The sequence below is a fragment of the Hemicordylus capensis genome, chromosome 5 (assembly GCF_027244095.1).
Source record: "Hemicordylus capensis ecotype Gifberg chromosome 5, rHemCap1.1.pri, whole genome shotgun sequence".
Taxonomy (NCBI): Eukaryota; Metazoa; Chordata; class Lepidosauria; order Squamata; family Cordylidae; genus Hemicordylus; species Hemicordylus capensis.
Genome location: NC_069661.1, coordinates 234624916 through 234643482, shown reverse-complemented (window position 1 = coordinate 234643482; position 18567 = coordinate 234624916). Strand labels below are relative to the sequence as shown.

Sequence of the window (18567 nt, the reverse complement as noted above, 5' to 3'; positions counted from 1 at the left end):
AATATTTTTATACCTCCCAAAACGTGTGTCTCTGGGCAGTTTACAATTAAACCATTAAAATAATTTAAACATTAAACATTAAAATCATTTAAAACCACGTTAAAAATTTATACCATACATCTAGTTAAAAGCCTGGGTGAATACGTGTTTCTTCAGTGCCTTTTAAAAAGTTGCTAGAGATGGGGAGATTCTTATATCAACAAGGAGCGCATTCCAAAGTCCAGGGGCAGCAACGGAGAAGGCCCGTTCCTGAGTAGCCGTCAAACGAGTTGGCGGCAACCACAGATGAACCTCTCCAGATGATCTTAACAGGCGGTGAGGCTCATGGTGAAGATGTCACAAGGTAGCATGTTTCTCTCTGTCTTTCAAGGTAAAAGCCCTAGGTTTTCTGCATAAGCACACACATTTCTAATTCATGTTGTGTTTCAGGCACGCACAATCTGTATAACGCATGTAAAGATCCATACTCATGTACAGTCACGCACATGGTATGTGCAGAACACACACACATACACTTCTTATCTGTACCCTGCATTTGAGGGGACCTGTACCCAGGCTCACTATTGAAATGAATGCATATACAGTCATTCACACAACCCCATGCACATGTGTATAGACAACATACAATGCAATGTCCAAATAAATCTTTCTCCCAGTCTTTGAGAGAAGGGCCTGGCTCACTGTCCAGAATTTGCTTGTTCTGTTTCAACACTCATTTCAACTGTCTTCAGGAAACCTTAAAAGCTCTGTTCACCCCATATAGGTAAAGGCAAAGTGTGCCGTCGAGTCGTTGTCGACTCCTGGCGACCACAGAGCCCTGTGGTTTTCTTTGGTAGAATAAAGGAAGGGTTTACCATTGTCTCCTCCCACGCAGCTTGAGAGGATGCCTTTCAGCATCTTCCTATATCACTGCTGCCTGATATAGGTGTTTCACATAGTCTGGGAAACATACCAGCGGGGATTCGAACCGGCAACCTCTGGCTTGCTAGTCAAGTCATTTCCCACTGGGAAATAAATATGCAAGACAAAAAAATATATATTCTCAAGCGTAGCCTACAATTCAGTCTCTCTCCCCGCACCGCCCGCTCCACATGGTATGTCCAGAGTTCACCCAGACCTTCATCCCCAGGCAAAGTATTCCTCTTTCCTCCCCTTCATGCTTGAACCCTAATACTAGCAAACTATCCCCAAACCTGTTGCCACTACAAGAGACGCAACGCCAACATAAATGGGTTCCACACTGGAGACTGACCAATACCTGTAAACAAGCAGGAACATGTTGGGGTGGGTGTGGGTGTTGAGAAAGCAAGTTATGGATATGAAAGACATTTTCTTTCTTAGAAATTCGAAATGATGCTTCTGGGAAAGTATTAAGGGGGAGCTAACAGACTTTAACAGCAATGAAAAGAGGAGAGCTAGTCCTGTGGGAACAAACATGAATTGTCCACTTTGCTAAGCAGGGTCCACCTTATGGGTTTGCATTTGGACGGGTATCTAGTACATGTGAGTGCTGTGAGGTATTTCCCTTTGGGAATGCTAGCGAAAGAGCATCTGCTTTGCAGGCAGAAGGTCCCAGAAGATCTCTGGCATCTCCAGGTAGCATCTCCAGGGCTGGGAGAGACTCCTGCCTGAAACCTTGGAGAACTGCTGCCAGTCAGTGTGTAGACAATACTGAGCTAGATGGACCGATGGTCTGACTCACTATAAAGACAGCTTCCTATGTAAATAAGATATATTTTGGGTTCCTGCAACCTTCGCGTGTGTCTGTGCGTGTCCCAAAGTGCTTTATAAATTCTAACAACTCACTGGCACAGGTAATCTATCAGTAAAATGTGAAAGAGACGCTAACAGGATGTGCAACACTACCCACGCAAGTATTGAAAATCCAGACAAGTATTGTCATGTCTGGATTTTCAAGTGATCTGAACCTGAATCCCAAAATTCTGGGGCCATTCCAAAACTTTCAGCTGGTATGCATGCAAGGCATGCCTATATCAAAGAATCATATAATATATATGATTCCCAACAATTCCTGTACCCTTGCTTATATTGGAGCCATTTCATTTGCCAAACCCTCCACTGCTTTGAATTAGGAGGACAATGGGGTTTCTTTGGTGGGTTTGACACACAAAACTCAAGCCTGCACTATGCCAGGCCACTATTGCTGCCACCAAACTATACAATACTCAGATCACACTAGGCATGACGCAAAGATCCGCTATCTATGGAAGCCGGAGGCTGCAATTCTTGGTTCCCATCTTATCTTAACATTAGATAAGATCAAGCAGAGTCCTGAACTACTGGTCATAAAACGTGCCAAAGGATAAGTGACATTTTCAACTCATCTCACCCACTGCCTGGGGTCTAGGAATTCACGCCCTCTCTTACTGCAACCTCTGCCGATCTGCAGGCTACGGCACAAGGTCTCCCTTATTCCTCATGGGTAGGAGGCAGGAGAAAGAGGTGACCTGTTTTAGACCCGGAAAAACTACTCAAGCACTTGCAAGAGAGACTAGAGTGCCCTTAACCATCACATGGCCCAACTTCCATGGAATCCAGTTCCACTGGGATTGTTGCATACAATCCTTTTCACATCTTGAACATAGAACAACTTTTTTACTATCCCTAATTAAACATGCTTTCAATTTGATATTTGTATAATAAGCAAGGGCTTGACAAACACCAGGTGCCAGAGAGCCTAGAAATTTAACTGTGGTGCCTAGACTAGAATATTCAGAGGCAGTGTTATTTAAATAAAATCTTTATTTGTACCAGATGGTTCTGTTTCTGCTCTAAATATGCTACTTGTAAAGGGGATAAAAAGAAGCCCATTTACTCACCTTTCACAAAGCCTGTCACTGAGTCCAGTAATTTGCCAAGTATCCACTATCTGGCTTCCAAATTTTTGAGCAGGCTCCTACATGATTCTCTCTCTTGGCCTGTGTTAAGCAATGCCTTTTTGCTACTTAATGGTTTTTATTTTTATTTTTTTTTTACAATCACAATTATGGATTTTTAGGCCAATCCTACTAACAAATATGTAACAGGAAATTACTCTTTCTTTCCACTCCCACCAACTAATTTCCCCTCATATAGAAATGGAAGCTGTTGCTATCCTGGAAGACAGTAAAATTCCAGTTCTTTTACGCACTGAATTGGATCAGATGTACAAACCGGTACAAAGGTAAATCCTACAAGGGTACAGCCCACCATTAGTTTTGTTAGCACTAAATCAATTGCCACTCATAATGTAAAGATGTGGAATGCCCTTCCATGGGCTATGTGTCTGGCTCCATCCCTCCTGATGCAGCCCAAGGAACTCTGCCCATAAAGCTTTGCCAGTTCCTCAACTCGCACGGGCCTACTTTTTTTTTTTTTTGCTGCAAAGATAATGAGATTGCAGAGCTTTATTATAACCAGGGCTCAGGAAATCCACAAGTCTGTGACGGCGCAAAAAATCCCGATGAGCGAAAAAAATCCTGACAATATACCAATATAACTCAACAAGTTAAAAAAAAAATCTTTGTCTGGCTGGTGAACAGAGCCAACATTTCTTGACTCCCCCAGTTATAACCTCTGCTCTGCCATGAAAACTCCCTGGGTGGTCATAGGCTAGCAACAATCTCTCAGCCTCAGATCTCAATCAACACCACTGATTTACTCCAGAGTTGCTGTTGTGAAAAAACATGCAGCAGGAAAACTAGAATGGATACACACACTTATACTTAAGTTAGCAGAATGCACTATTTTTTTACACCAGAATATGCTCAGGGGAAGGTTGAAAAAATTTATTTTTTTTGGTATTTCACTTTTTAGAAGAAATACTTCCCAATGACCAGTTTACAGAGTACTATAAAAAGAAAGATAGGTTCTGTTTGGGTCTGGGTATTCAAACACATGCTTTGCAACTCAAAGGTCCCAACTTCAATCACTGCCTTCTGCAGGTAGGGCAAAAGACCCTCCGTCTGAAAGCCTGCTGCCAGTCAGTGCAGTAGACAATACTGAGAAGGACTAATGGTCTGACTCAGTAGTAGACAGCTTCTTATATTTAGCTTACAATCCAAGTTCAGAAAGAGAAAGAGACAAAGAAAATAAAGGATGAATATGAGCAAAGAGATGCAGTTATACTTACTTGAAGAGGACAACAAAAGTAGGCTAATTCTGTGCATGCTTATTTGGAATGAAGTCCCATCAAGTTCAATGAGACTTACTCCCAAGGAAGCGTGCAGAAGACTGCAGCTCTAGATACTTCGTTTACAGCCTGCAAAAGCCAAATAAGAGTAAGTTCATGTTGACACATAACACCAAAGAGACACATCTCAGGGAAAGAGTGCTGTGCATTTGCATTAGAGACAGAAAATGAAAAGCGGGTGGTGGGGGCAGCCTTTTAGCATCATGTTGAAAAGGCCCTCAAGTGTCGTTGCCATTTAACATGGACCCATGCACTTAAGGGGGACTCACACACACACACACACACACACACACACACACACACACACAGCCAAAGACAATCTAATGGCAGGGTGGGGGGGACATTCAAGAAAGGAAGCAAAATATCTGCAAACAAGAAGAAGACCACACCAGTGCACACAAGCAGGCAGTGCTTGGAACAAAGACCACCCACCCACGTCCAGCTCAGCCAAGGACGACGACCTACTTTTCAAAACAGGCCATAATGATCAAGGTAGACACCTGAGCTGTACTGGTCTCATACACCCAGGCAGGACGGAACGAGGAGATGGCAGATCCGCAAGGAATTCTGCGGTCTGAAAAGCAGCACGCACACTTCTGCATCATGTGAAAGGTGGAATCAGCAAGTTTCAACGAAGGGGAAGGACGCTACATATTCCGCTCCCCACCAAAAGCTCAGTCACTGCCACGAGGTCTCACCGCGAATGCCCGGACTTGCAACTGGAGGCGCTGAAGTTAATCATTATTGTTTCAGGCATGATCTAATGATCAAAGAGCTAGCCTGCGAAGGGGGAGGGAAATCCCTGTAACTGCTGCAGTAAGCACAACGCTCATGCATAATCAATGCAGATCAGGACAAACACACACAATCTGCCTTAGCCAACGCAATGTTTATTGCATTTTCTAGTTTTCAACTCGCGCTCAACATTTTAACTCCGGATGAAGGCAGTGCAGGATCGAGCGGGCGGGCTTGGAATTGCGGGGGGAGGGGTGAAGAGCATATGTGTTCCCCTTCCCCAGACCTCCTAATCTCCTGAGAGCTACTGGTGGTAATCTCGGCGAGGAGAGATCGGGATCAGAGCTACGGGTTTTCCGACGCCCATATATACGGCAGCCCGCCCACCCCTTTCCTTGACACGCACGCAACCCCCACACAAAAGGAAAAGTGACACCAGCGCACGCATGGTGCAGTGCGACTCACTTTCGACTCTTGGACCAGGGCTGAGAAATGAGAGAGACTTCTATTGTACACTTTGCATTATAGCTTTCACCCAAATATCTGTAGGAAATTTGATACAGGCGATGGATGTAGAGAAGCTTTTGTTGTTTTGTTTTGAAGTAATCAGCAGCAGCGTGAAAGTTTTCTTTCAGGACAGGAATAGCTATGGATTTGCTTCCACGCACCAACCTTTTTTTTTTAATGGAGCACCCCCACCCCCAAACGTACACTAGCTCTTCAGCGCACTTTGAGTGAGTGAGCGAGCGCGATCGTCCTACGATGTTCAGAACTGGTTCCTCCTCATGGCTTTACCCTGACGTAATTCAAACATGGCAACAGTTCCGACATCAAAGCGAGATCAGACCTCTTATAAACACGGGCACGCGGAGTGCAAAAGGCGGTTTTAAAGACAGCGCACCAGTATCCAGCAGAAACAAACCTTCGTGAGCCACGCACGCCCTTCCCAATAAGAGACCGACGCAGTTAACAACAGCCTGGGGGGTTCTTTGTAGCGTGGGGGTGTTGGTGGAACAATCCGTTCCGTCCATGGTGGAAGGCGCTTCCTGCCTTTCAGACACCTAAACACGCCTCCTCCTCTTCCATGAACGCAGCGTGGTACCTTGCATGCAGCAGTGATCGTGGGCGGCGGGTGGCGCGCACGTAAAGTTTTAATTCCTAATTTTTTAAAAGTCCACAAACCAGCGGCGATAGCATTCCAAGAGGAGAGCCAAGAAGCCCCCCCCCCCGCCCAGCCCAGATTCCCCTCCTCCGATTTTATACGCAATGGTTTTGTGTGTCGACAGGAGCGAAAGAGCCGCCACCTCCTCCCGCCACCGCTCCCAGCAGTGCAAAGCCCAACAGCCACATGCTATATAAGCTCTTTGTTTTCGCTTCACAGCCTCTGCCTTTGCCTACGTGCAGCAAGCGAGGATACACTGGGCTGTTTTCTTTCCCGAAGGGGAACCGATCTCCACGCGATCCCTGTTTCGAGTTATTAAGCACGGTGAAAACAGGGAGATACTCCTACTGCACAGGGCCGGGGGATAATATGCCGCGAGGCTGCTGCACCCACAGAAGTTTGAGACAGAAGTTGTATCCACAAAGCATGTCCGCAGGAGTTCGTCTTTCACTCCGGACCGGTTCCGTTTTGAAAGTGGCGTGACCCAGACACACACAACATTTTATCAGTGGGACACCGTCTGACCCAGGGCTAGAGATTTGTAAATCATTCGGAATGCGATTTAAACGCAACAAGGAAAGCTGCGACCTGCGTAGGAAGGAGCACGTGTCTTGTCAGATCACAAGCACACACAAAGATTTTTCCCATTCATCAGGTCGTACAATCGTGGACAGAAACTGAAATCACCTCTAAAAGAAGGAGGACAAACACCTCAAGGATATACTGCCGTGCCTCCTTCCCTTTCCGCAGTCTCCCCCGCCGCCCTCCATAGAAGTACGTAGGATGACACCACCATGGCTGTTATCCGCTGCCATTCCCATTCCCAACTTTTGGCTGGCGGCAGATCCCATCTACAGGTGTATTATTTGTGGAGAGAAACGCGAATCCCAGGGAACATTCGAAATAGAACGTTCGTGTCGCGAACATTCCTCAGGCTCAAATAAATCCTGAGCCGGTTTAGCCGACCTTGGGGGATTTGTTACAAACCTTCTTCCCTCCCACTTTTGCTTCCCATTGTCGCCAAGCTCGCGTCCATAGTTATAACGGACAACACCAATCCGGCCGCCGCCAGCACCATTGCATAGGCCAACTGTAGCTGCTGCAATCCCAAATTTTACAGTACTGCAGAGTGAAACCATTCACTTCACTGGAACTATTCTGGTGTTGAGACTAAACGAGACTTACGATGCCATCTCACCTCCTTCCCCTTCGCCTACCTAGAGCCCGTATGCACCAACAAACAACTTTTCAAAGCAACAGCTTCCAGCTCACTGAATGAAACATCATTCGGAAGGGGGAGGGCAAGCCACTCGACAACTCTTGAAATCGTCAATTCTGTTCAATCGTTCCGAGATTTCCAGTTATCTTTAGGATCGTGTGCCAACTAAGATTCAACCAAATGAAAGAGAACTTATGAAACTGTTTCCCTTCGACGCACGCGTTCACTTTCGAAAAGTCGTTGTCACTCGCCACATGCTCGACCTGCAACAATGCAAGGAACGTTTCGCCACAGCAAATCCGCGCGCCCCTCAATGCGTGACAGAGAATAACTCCTGTTACAAACTCCTCCATCTGCAAACAAGTATTTTCCTTACGTACAAAGACGTTCTCCTGAAATTCTCAGCTTGCCTAATAAAAAATGCAGATTAATTTTTTTAAGAAGACCCACAATAACAAAACTTATTCAGACTAGTGCTTCAGATTTAGGATTCCTCTTATTCTTTGTAAAAATCGGTTCCCAAGTTGGAACAATGCAAATTAAAACCATTCACCTCCAAACAAATCAATAGCGTTGTGTGAGGATATCTCTCCGGCCCCCTTCTCCGCGCACCCTCGTTGTCTCGCCCTTGCGTCTGGATAGATGCAAGGCTAGCTAGCTATGGGATCATTCGCTTAACTTTCAACTCGGTCTGCGCATGCGCCGTTCCCACGGCTCCATTCTCTTCAATCGAGCTGTTTTGCATGCGCGTACCATTGTCCTTTTAAGGGAGAAAAGGGCCGAGCGAAAGGCCTGGGAGAGAAAAGCGCGGGGGAGGTCCTGGTCATTGTGACGTCAGAGACGACTTCTCACATACACAGCACACACAACTCGGGCTGCCTGGAGTGGTAGGAGGAGATTCTGCTACGCAAAGGAATTGGGACGGGTTCTGCTCGTGCAACGGCTGTGCAAAGTGCCATGCAGAGGGACGAACACATCGCTCTCAGCTGCTCGTGAGAGATCGTGCCTGCGTTCTTCATTCAGATTTCCGTGAATGAAAGGAACAAGGCTTCTTCTTCTTTAAGGGCAATGAATGAGTTTGTTTCCCTCTCTCAGCCAGATACTCGTGACGTGAGGATGAGATGAGAGCACTCTGTTCCTTCCTGACTCTGGGTGGGAATTCCTACCGGAAATACTCCCGCCATTACTGAGTGTGTCCCTCGCTGCTGATCATCCCTACCAGCTGGATGTGAATGTGAAAATCCGATTTATTTTCCATACCACGCAGCAGTTTTTGTAGTATCCCGGGGGAACCAGTGCGAAGGGAGAGCACAGATGGTGCCTGCCTTAAAACTAACTCCCCGCCCCCGCCCATATTTTCGGATAATTGCCTGCAAGGGCGAATGGGGCAGCCTCGCTCCTTTTCGCCCCCCTGAAGGATGCACTGATGTATCTTTAGAGAGAGATGGGGCAATGGAAGAGCACCTGCTTTGCATACAGGAAGTCGTGGGTTCAACCCCGGTAGCTCTTGGAAAGGTGAGGACAAAACTGTTGTCTGTACTGACTCCCAGCAGCTCTCCAAGGTTTCAGGCAGTCCTCTTTCCTAGCCCTACTTGGAGATACCAGGGATTGAACCTGGAACCTTCTGCATACAAAGCCGATACTCTATCACTGAGCTACAGCCTAATCCCCAAATATTGTTGAGTATTTAATTGTGACATTTTATAACCTTTATTTATGATCCTCAAGGAACTCAGGCATACATGGTTCTTTGTCCCACTTTTAGCCGCACAACAACCCTGTGAGGTAGTTTAGGCTGAAGGAGAATGACTGGGCCGAGATCATCCAATGAGCTTCATAGCTAAACTGGGATTTTAATCCAAACCTCAGTGCTTCTAGTCTGCTATGCTGCCTGCAACACCAGACTGACTGTAATGAACTCTTCCTAGATGCGTTAAAGAGAAAAAAGTTTGACTGCTCTTTCAGATCCTCAGATTTGCTCTGCTCAGCCTTAGGGGCTGCTTAATGCAGCAGATATCTTTCTTAAAGTCCCCTCTATTTCAAAAGTACCTTGCCATGTGGCACGACGGAGAGCTGCTGTCTGAGAAACACAAGCCCAAAGGCTCCATTGGGCACACAGAACTACTTGTGCTGTCTGGCCGTCAGACATTAAAAGTGTTGCATCCTGGATGTTTAATTCCACCAAAGCAATCTAGAGATTATATAGTATTAAATCAACTAAGACTGTTTATGTTTGATTTGCTAAAATGTGCTTCTAATTAATGTGTTTCCTTTAACAAGTATCATCTTGTTGACAATCCAGAATTACAGTTGTGGGTGACCAGGGAAACCATGCTGTAAATCTGGATGGCTCACCGGACCCATAATTTTTGTGTGGGGTGGTGGGGGGGACACACCAGACACTTCTGCTTACTTTGGGCGTGGGCGAGGACAGCTGGCAGGAAACCATTTGCGCCTTAGACCTACCACAGGCCACTACACTTGCTGGCTCTCTTTTGTTTTGAACTGCATTATGCTGTTTTAAAATTATTTTTAGATTATTGTTTATTGCATTAGTTGCTTTGCGTGTCCTTTTTTAGAATGGTAAGGCGGGTAGAAATCCCTTTAATAAACAAACCATTCCATGTTCTCCCTGGGTTTCCAAAAATGCTTCCTGATTGTGACTAGAGAGCTCCCATTTCTGAATCCTGGTAAGACTTCTATTTACATACTGTGGAAACAGAGGAAGCGGTTGTATACTGAGTCAGACTATTGGTCCATCCAGTTCAGTATTGTCTACACTGACTGGCAGCAGCTCTCCACATGCAAAGGTCTTTCCTACCTAAAGATTCCAGGGATTGAGCCTAGGATCTTCTGCAGGCAAAGCCGATGCTCTATCACTGAGCTAAGTCCCCATCAATATCTCTAGGACAAAGACTGCAAACAGCTGAATTCAAGTCAAAATAGCAAAGCCAGAAATGGGACCTTACATTCAGCAAAATGCTGTTTCTGCAAAAAAATTTCATGTTACATTATCTGCTGTAGTTTCTTGCTGCCCCTCAGTTATTCCACCTCTTTCCCTCTTCTCCGTGGTATTGGGTGTCTCTCCCGACCATTCATCGAGTACCTGATGCCTCAAGAAGTGGTCTTTGCCAGGGTGGGCAGACTGAAGGAGCTACTTTTTAGCCTACTTTCCGGAAGGCTTATGAGATCACCCAGAATTCCATGTGTGTGTGTCCATTCGTCCACGTGTGTGTCCCTATCAATTTTGTAATGCCTGGGCTAATATTAACCAAATTGGGTAGAGTTGTAGGGACATATAGGGACACCTCAACGTGTGATGATGTTATCTACCCCAATCCAAGAAGGTGGACATGTTAATGTTAGAGGCACAAGTGGGCTAACTTGTGAATCGTGGAACCTATTTGAACCAAATTTGGTACAGCTGTAGGAGCACACAGGGACACTTCAATGGCATAGTTTGTGATGATGTCATCCACCCCAATTAAATATTGCAGACCCGTAAACATTTGAGGTGCAATTGGGCTAACTTGTGAACTGCCAAAGTGATTTGAACAAAATTTGCTACAAGTCTAGGGACACATAGGGACTGCTCAAGGGCATAGTTTGTAATGATGTCATCCACCCTGATTCAAGTTGGAGAACACATAAACGTTTGGGGTGCAAATGGGAACTGATTTGGACCAAATTGGGAACATTTGTAAAGACACCTCAAATAAATAAATAATAATACTTTTCTCGAGATCTTCACTGCTCCCTCAGCCCCAAATTTTCCCCAGTGGCATCATTGTTTGTGATGATGCCATCCACCCCAATTCAAGATGGTGGAGGCATGAATGTTTTAGGCTCAAGTGGGCTAACGTGAGCCAACTAACTGATTTGGACCAAATTTAGTCCATTTGTAGGGATAGTAAAAAGAAAGTAGGCCTACTACGACAACTTGTGTTCCCTTTATTTTTTGCCCTCTCGGGAGCTACCACCATGAAATAGCAAAATGGAATAAATTAAAAAATGGTGCTCTGGGGATTAAATTTCCAGGCATCCTGGTGAGCCCTGCTTTAACAATTCATAAGAACATAAGAACAGCCCTGTTGGATCAGGCCCAGGGCCCATCTAGTCCAGCATCCTGTTTCACACAGTGGCTCACCAGATGCCACTGGAAGCCACAGGCAGGGCATGCCCTCTCCCCTGCAACTGGTACTCAGAAGCATCCTGCCTTTGAGGCTGGAGGTGGCCTTTAGCCCTCCAACTAGTAGCCGTTGATAGACCTCTCCTCCATGAAGTTCTCCAAATCCCTCTTAAAGCCATCCGGGTTGTTGGCTGTCACCACATCTTGTGGCAGAGGATTCCACAAGTGGATTATGCGTTGTGTGAAAAAGTACTTCCGTTTGTTGGTCCTAGATTTCCTGGCAATCAATTTCATGGGATGACCCCTGGTTCTAGTGTTATGGGAGAGGGAGAAGGATTTCTCTCTAGCCACTTTCTCCATACCATGCATGATTTTATAGACCTCTATCATGTCTCCCCGCAGTCATCTTTTTTCTAAACTCAAAAGCCCCAGGTGTTGTAGCCTTGCCTCATAAGCAAGGTGCTCTAGGCCCCTGATCATCTTGGTTGCCCTCCTCTGCCTGCCTTTCCAAATACATTGAAATTAGTGGTCGTTGCCATATCCAATGGAAGCAAATCCTATAAATCAGTTACACGTCCTTGTGTGAAGAAGTACTATTGATCCATCCTGCCAGTCATCACCAGGGGCTCTTAGAGATGGTAGCTGACATGTCATGCAGCACAATGCAGGCAGTTCTGAGCTGCCTGTGCTGTTGTGGACTCCTGATAGCAACTTAGGAAGCTGCCTTATACTGAGTCAGACCATTGATCCATCTAGCTCAGTATTGTCTACATGAACTGGCAGCAGCTCTCCAAAGATTCAGACAAGAGTCTCTTTCTGCCCCATCTCCCGGAGGTGCCAGGGTTTGAGCCTGGGACCTTATGCATGCAAGCAGATGCTCTGCCACTGAGTTATGACCCCCTAAGGCAAGGCTAGGCTACAGCTGGAGAGCCAAGGTTGCCTACCCCTGGTCTCAGGGGAATATCTTACAGCAGAGAGCACTCTCACATGGTCACCCATCCAAATTCAAATTGAGGCAAACCCTGCTTAGCAAAGGGGGCAATTAATGCTTGCTCCCGCAAGACCAGCTCTCCACCCCTAAGCCCTAGACTAAGGAAGCACCAGCAGTCTTGCACAGGTGTGCAAATAGTTTACTTGTCCTTTGGAAATAATGCAAGTAGTATTCCCAAAGTGCAGATATGTTATTGGAAGTATTTGCGCTCTTGAGGAAGCCTGCCAGTATTCCTTTAGGAGCCTGCAGCAGCATGGACACCTCAGAACCGTCCACATTGCACTGCAGAATATGTGGGCTAGTAATTTATGCCATCTTCTCCACAAATCCTGATTTGTTAGCAATTTGGCCCTGTGACATTCGAGGACCTTGCATAAGTTCATAGCACCATCTGTGGACAGGCTGTGAAAAAGCATCTCTTTTCAAAGTAGAGTAAAAGTTGTATTGACAAGACAGGGCTTTTTCATGGAGTGCCAGTAGGTGGTGCTAAGAACTTCTGAAACATCCTTGAGCATTATGTTGAGGAGACCTTACATCCCCCATCAGAATTTGCGCTGTTGGAATATAATTACTCTCTGGAAAAGTTCCAGGTGGCCCTAGTTTCTGGTGCTGAAAGAGGGGGGAGGGGAACCTGTCCTCTGTCCAGGGGAGCAAATAGGGGAGAGGAGGCCAGTGTTTGCTCCTCTCCCCGGAGGCTCCTCAGAGTGAGGGAGATAATGAAGAAAATAGGGAGGAATGGAGTTGGGGCCCCCAGGTTCTTTGAACCCATTCACTCAATTATAGCAACACCCCTGCCTCTATTCACTTCCTCACACTGTGCATTACATCTCTAGCATGTCTCCTCTGCCTTAGATATGTCATGTTTGTTTGTTTTTAAATGTGAGCCCTTTGGGGACAGGGAGCCATCTTATTTATTTATTATTTCTCTGTGTAAACTGCCCTGAGCCATTTTTGGAAGGGCGGTATAGAAATCGAATTAATAATAATAATAGAAATCACCATCAGCCAATTACAAAAAGTAGCTTTACTGGGAACAGCCTATATTCTGCGACGATATGTATAACAAAAGCAACAACATTGACAATAAAATCCAGCCATCCCAGGTCCTTGGGAAGGACTCGATGTCTGGATAAAACAAACCAGTCAATAACACCTGTCTGACTGTGTAAACAAGAAATAATAATAAATAATTAATGATGTCCTAACCTGTGCCTTTCTTTGCACAGAATGTCCTCCAGTCCCCTGCTTGTTTTGGTTGCCCTTGTTTGCACCTTTCCTAGCGTTAGCATGTTGTTTCAGAAGCCCCCGTAACTAGAATGGCATACAGTATTCCAAGTGGGGACACACCATAGATTTGTGCAAGAGCATTATGAGGCTGGCAGTTTGATTTTTCAGAGGATTGTAGGGCATCCTCTTGGGAATACACTAACGCTATATTGGGCTTCAGAAATACTCTCATCACCTAGGTGTACTCCCAAGGATACTCTCCTGCAGCTCTGAGTTGGTGGGAGAGAACAGTTGTGGCAGACAAACTGGCCAACAACCTAACAGTGAGCTTGCAGAAGAATGCTGTGCTTGAGCAAGGACATTGCGCAAGTGAGTTCCACTATACATCCACTAGCTTGCAGTCTAGACTAGTGGTGCACTAGCTGAAGGATGTTCGTGCGAGGATCTTACACAAGAAAGGGACACCTATTCAAGACTAGCCTATTTATTAGGCTAGATTATTCATTAATCTTCAAGACTATCTCATTTATTTAAGTCGAATAAATAATTAAATAATAATAGCCCTTACACAACACAACACTTGTAGTGCAACCTATTATGTCCCAGGGAAGAGGGCAGTTCACACAATCATGAACTGGGAAGGAGACGAGACCGAGCCAGTTTTGGGAGCAGGGTGCCTTCCCGTCTTGCTATTGTGTTAGATAAAAACAGGTTTGGAGGTGGGGAGCTTGATCATCTATCAAGCCCCAGCTGGGTAGAATGAGTGTATCTGACCCAGATTCCATCCCATTTCTGAACAAGGCAGGCAGGAAAACCGCCCTACTCAGCTGGGGCTTGACAGAAAAGATCCTCACTTCCGACCTTGTTTTCCGACAATTACTGGGGTAGGAGATGCCTCGTATTCTAGTTTGGGAACTGAGCCTACTCCCAATTTTCCGCGGTGCGTTGGATCTCATCCCTCTCAGAGGCACAATGCCTCGCCATACCAGTTGCAGGAGAGCAACAGCAGGAGAGAGGGCAAGCACATACCTCTTGCCTGTGGGCTCCCCAGCGGCATCTGGTGGGCCACTGTGTGAAACAGGATGCTGGACTAGATGGGCCTTCTTGAGCCTGATCCAGCAGGGCTGTTCTTCTGAATAAAACTGGGAGTATGCCCAGCTCATGAACTATTGAACGAGCCATCTCCTACCCTAGTAATCATTGTGTGAACTGCCCGACTGTCTTTCCTTAGCAATTGTGCAACATCACAGAGCACCACAACTTCACACAGATCTGCACCCTTCTTGCACAAACACAACTTTCTTTTTTTGCACAAGTGTATCGTTGGGATGCCAGCCATTGTTTCTAAAGGATTCTTCTTCTCCCACATCCAAATGGTCAATTACTGGCCTCCTTACAGAATCTCTAGTAAACTTCCCAGGAAGCCCAAAAGCCTCACTAGCTTGAATAGAAGCAGGTGGCATGCTGACTCAGACCAACGGGCCTAGTTCGATGAGCAGCTTTTCCTGTACTGCAAAAGACCTATGGCCTATGTTTCCAGTGCTGTGCAGCTCAGCGACAGCTTTTCTGTAATGGGTTTGAAGCTGGGAACAGGCATGCTATCACCAAATGATGGCAACCCTTCTGTTACCAAATGCATTCTGTCACCAAATGTTGCCCCTGCTAACTGGGCAAAGAGACACCTTTTAATGTGGTGATTCTCTTTTATTTAGCAGTGGAGAGAGTAACTGACCCTATCCACCCCTAGCACAGTACCTCCAGTGACTGTTGCTGGTGTCTATCTTGTGTTTCTTTTTAGATTTTGAGCCATCTTATTTATTTATTATTTCTCTGTGTAAACCGCCCTGAGCCATTTTTGAAAGGGCGGTATAGAGATAGAGAGAGAGACAGACAAACACACACTTGAGTTGTAGTTCTTTTCATACACTATGCTTTTGGGACATAAAGGTAAAGTTGTGCTGTCGAGTCGGTGTTGACTCCTGGTGACCACAGAGCCCTGTGGGTTTCTTTGGTAGAATACAGGAGGGGTTTACCATTGCCATCTCTCACGCAGTATGAGATGATGCCTTTAAGCATCTTCCCATATCACTGCTGCCTGATATAGGTGTTTCCCATAGTCTGGGAAACATACCAGTAGGGATTTGAACCAGCAACCTCTTGCTCCCTAGGCAAGTTACTTCCCTGCTGCGCCATTAGGTGGCTTTGGGGGGCATACATCATCCAAAAATATAAGCAGCGTGTACAAGACCAACAGGCATTTGAAAACAGATCAACAGCAGTGGATTCGACTGGGCACCAGAATTGGTTGCAGCTTCCGTTAGAGCGGGTGCTGTGAGAAATGGCCCTTTGCTGAACCATTTAACAAGCTGCTAATGTTCTCTGTTAACAAAACGTTAAGAGCCAGCATAGTGTAGGAGTTAGAGTGCTGGACTAGGACCGGGAAGACTCGAGTTTGAATCCCCAATTCAACCATGAAATTCACTGGGTGAATCTGGGCCAGTCATGTATCTCTCAGCCTAACCTACCTCACAGGGTTGCTCTGAGGATAAAAATAACCATGTACACTGCTCTGAGCTCCTCGGAGGAAGAGCGGGATATAAGTGTAACAAATAATTTCATTGTGGAGGTTCACATGTCATGGCAGCACCTGTGAGCATGTGCAGCCCTGTGGTGGTGTGTTCCTCCCCATCCTCCCATGAGTCACTAGTCCCTGCCCAGGTTCCGATATGTTGTGACATCCAAACCCACCACTTGGCATATCCTGCCATGTTTCCGTAAGGGAACCAGACCTCTGGAACTTACTTCAAATATCAGTTACCGAGATTGGTGCGTTTGGACTCTCGCCCTATTGGAACCTGGGCAGGAAACAAGACTAGAGGCTTGCACAGGGATCAGGGGAGGGAGCATGCACCCTCAGAATTGCAGGTGCTTGTGCAAACCTCAGGTGTCACTGTTCTGCATGCACTCAGAATCTGTCTTACCCTGTACATAGTTGCAACACTCTTAGCACACTTCTGCACAGGAAGCAATAGCCTTCTGGGCTAATGTAGAGATGTGAGAATCCACTCCCTCTCCATTTTGTTTCTTGGAACAGATCTGCAGAGTAGTATGCAAGCTTTTGACTAAACAAAAGCTGGCCCCGTTGAATATCATCTTGCTGTTCTGCAGAGGTACCATCCCAGCTCCCGAGACGCCAGGTCACTTATCTGTCTGCTAGAAAGCCGATCTAATTCAAAGCTGTTCAGCATTTATGGGCATATGAACACAAATGGGCTGTTTTATGAGCTGGTGCAGCTGTCAGCATCCAGGCCACGGAGAGCACTGGGAAAATGCCCATTGTACCAGGGACAGTCTTTCCTAACACAACTTCAGCCTTGAAGACGTAAATTGTGATGTAACTTTAGGACAATGGGACTGCACTCTCTAGTGGACAACCTACAACCTAGGAATTTCCTTTAAGATTTTAATGAATACCAGCCTATCTATATAGTGCATTTCAAGCGTTCAAAGCACATAACCTGCACTAGCTCCATCTCCCTTACAACCACCATTGTTCTCTCCTTCACATTTAATGCTCATTGACTAGTGGCTAAACCAAAGGCTTCTTTGGAAAGGAGAGCTGGTTTTGTGGTAGCTAGCAAGCATGACTTGTCCCCATAGCTAAGCAGGGTCTGCCCTGGCGGCATCTGAATGGGAGACTTGATGTGTGAGCACAGCAAGATATTCCCCTCAGGGGATGAAACCGCTCTGGAAAGAGCAGAAGGTTTCAAGTTCCCTCCCTGGCTTCTCCAAGATAGGGCTGAGAGAGATTCCTGCCTGCAACCTTGGAGAAGCCGCTGCCAGTCTGTGAAGACAATACTGAGCTAGATAGACCAATGGTCTGACTCAGTATATGGCAGCTTCCTATGTTCCTGATGGATAAAGTTCCAAAGTTTTCATGATCAACATGCATTGCTTTCTTAAGCCCTATCCAGACGTTAGGCTTGTTCACACAACTACCACCAGAGCAGGAGAAGCACCTAGCCTGGTGGCAATTGCGAGAACTCTGAACAATAAGGCAGGAGGTAGGGAATGTGATCGTGTTGAAGGCAGAAGCCAGATAGGGTGGTTTCCCTCCTACCCCGGTAAAATGATGGGGTCAGAGTCTGGGTAGGGTGCACTTGTCTTACCCAGCTACCACCTCACACATGATCACACTCCCTGCGTCTTACCTTAACTTTTGGAGTTCACACGACTGCTGATTGGAGTGCACCCAGTTCTTCTACCCAGGTTGGGCATTTCTCCTTCCCTGGCTGGCAGTCATGTGAACAGGCCTATTGTGTGTGTGTGTGCGCGCACGCGCATTCAGGTGTTTATACACATACAGAGAGGAGAGCTGGTCTTGTGGCAGCAAGCATGACTTGTCGCCTTAGCTAAGCAGGGCCCACCCTGGTTGCATATGAATGGGAGATTAGAAGTATAAGCACTGGAAGATATCCCCCTTAGGGGATGGAGCCGCTCTGGGAAGAACAGAAGGTTCTAAGTTCCCTCCCTGGCATCTCCAAGATAGGGCTGAGTGAGATTCCTGCCTGCAACCTTGGAGAAGCCACTGTCAGTACTGAGCTAGAAGGACCAATGGTCTGACTCAGTATATGGCAGCTTCCGATGTTCCTATATACATGTTTGTGTGAATGACTCTGCATGTATCCACTTTAAAAGTGAACCTGGGTGCAGGCTGCCTCAAATGCATTGTTGTACATGCATTCAATATACTCCTCACTAACTGTAGGCACGTACACTGTATATAGGTTGTAGGTGCATTGAATATAATATGTGAATAGGGCTTCTCTTTCCCTCAGAATCTAGGTTAGCCTATTAACTTCTGCTATATATATTTTTTTCTTTTGGCCTTAAATGAAACAAAGTGACACCC

At 46.1% G+C, this 18567-nt stretch overlaps 1 protein-coding gene across 8 annotated transcripts in view; it reads right to left on the bottom strand.

The window, feature by feature from the left end:
• Nucleotides 1-8037, bottom strand: part of SINHCAF (SIN3-HDAC complex associated factor) — a 30678-nt gene extending 22641 nt beyond the window's left edge. The window contains exon 1 of one of the 8 annotated variants that reach the window (XM_053257213.1): nucleotides 7862-8037. The gene's annotated coding sequence lies outside the window, so the exon portion shown is untranslated. Of the gene's footprint in view, nucleotides 1-4657; nucleotides 4915-5392; nucleotides 5653-5849; nucleotides 6137-7274; nucleotides 7587-7861 lie in introns of those variants that run through there. The other 7 variants (XM_053257209.1, XM_053257214.1, XM_053257212.1 and 4 more) reach the window with 7 other exon arrangements.
• Between the last annotated feature and the right edge of the window lie 10530 nt (nucleotides 8038-18567).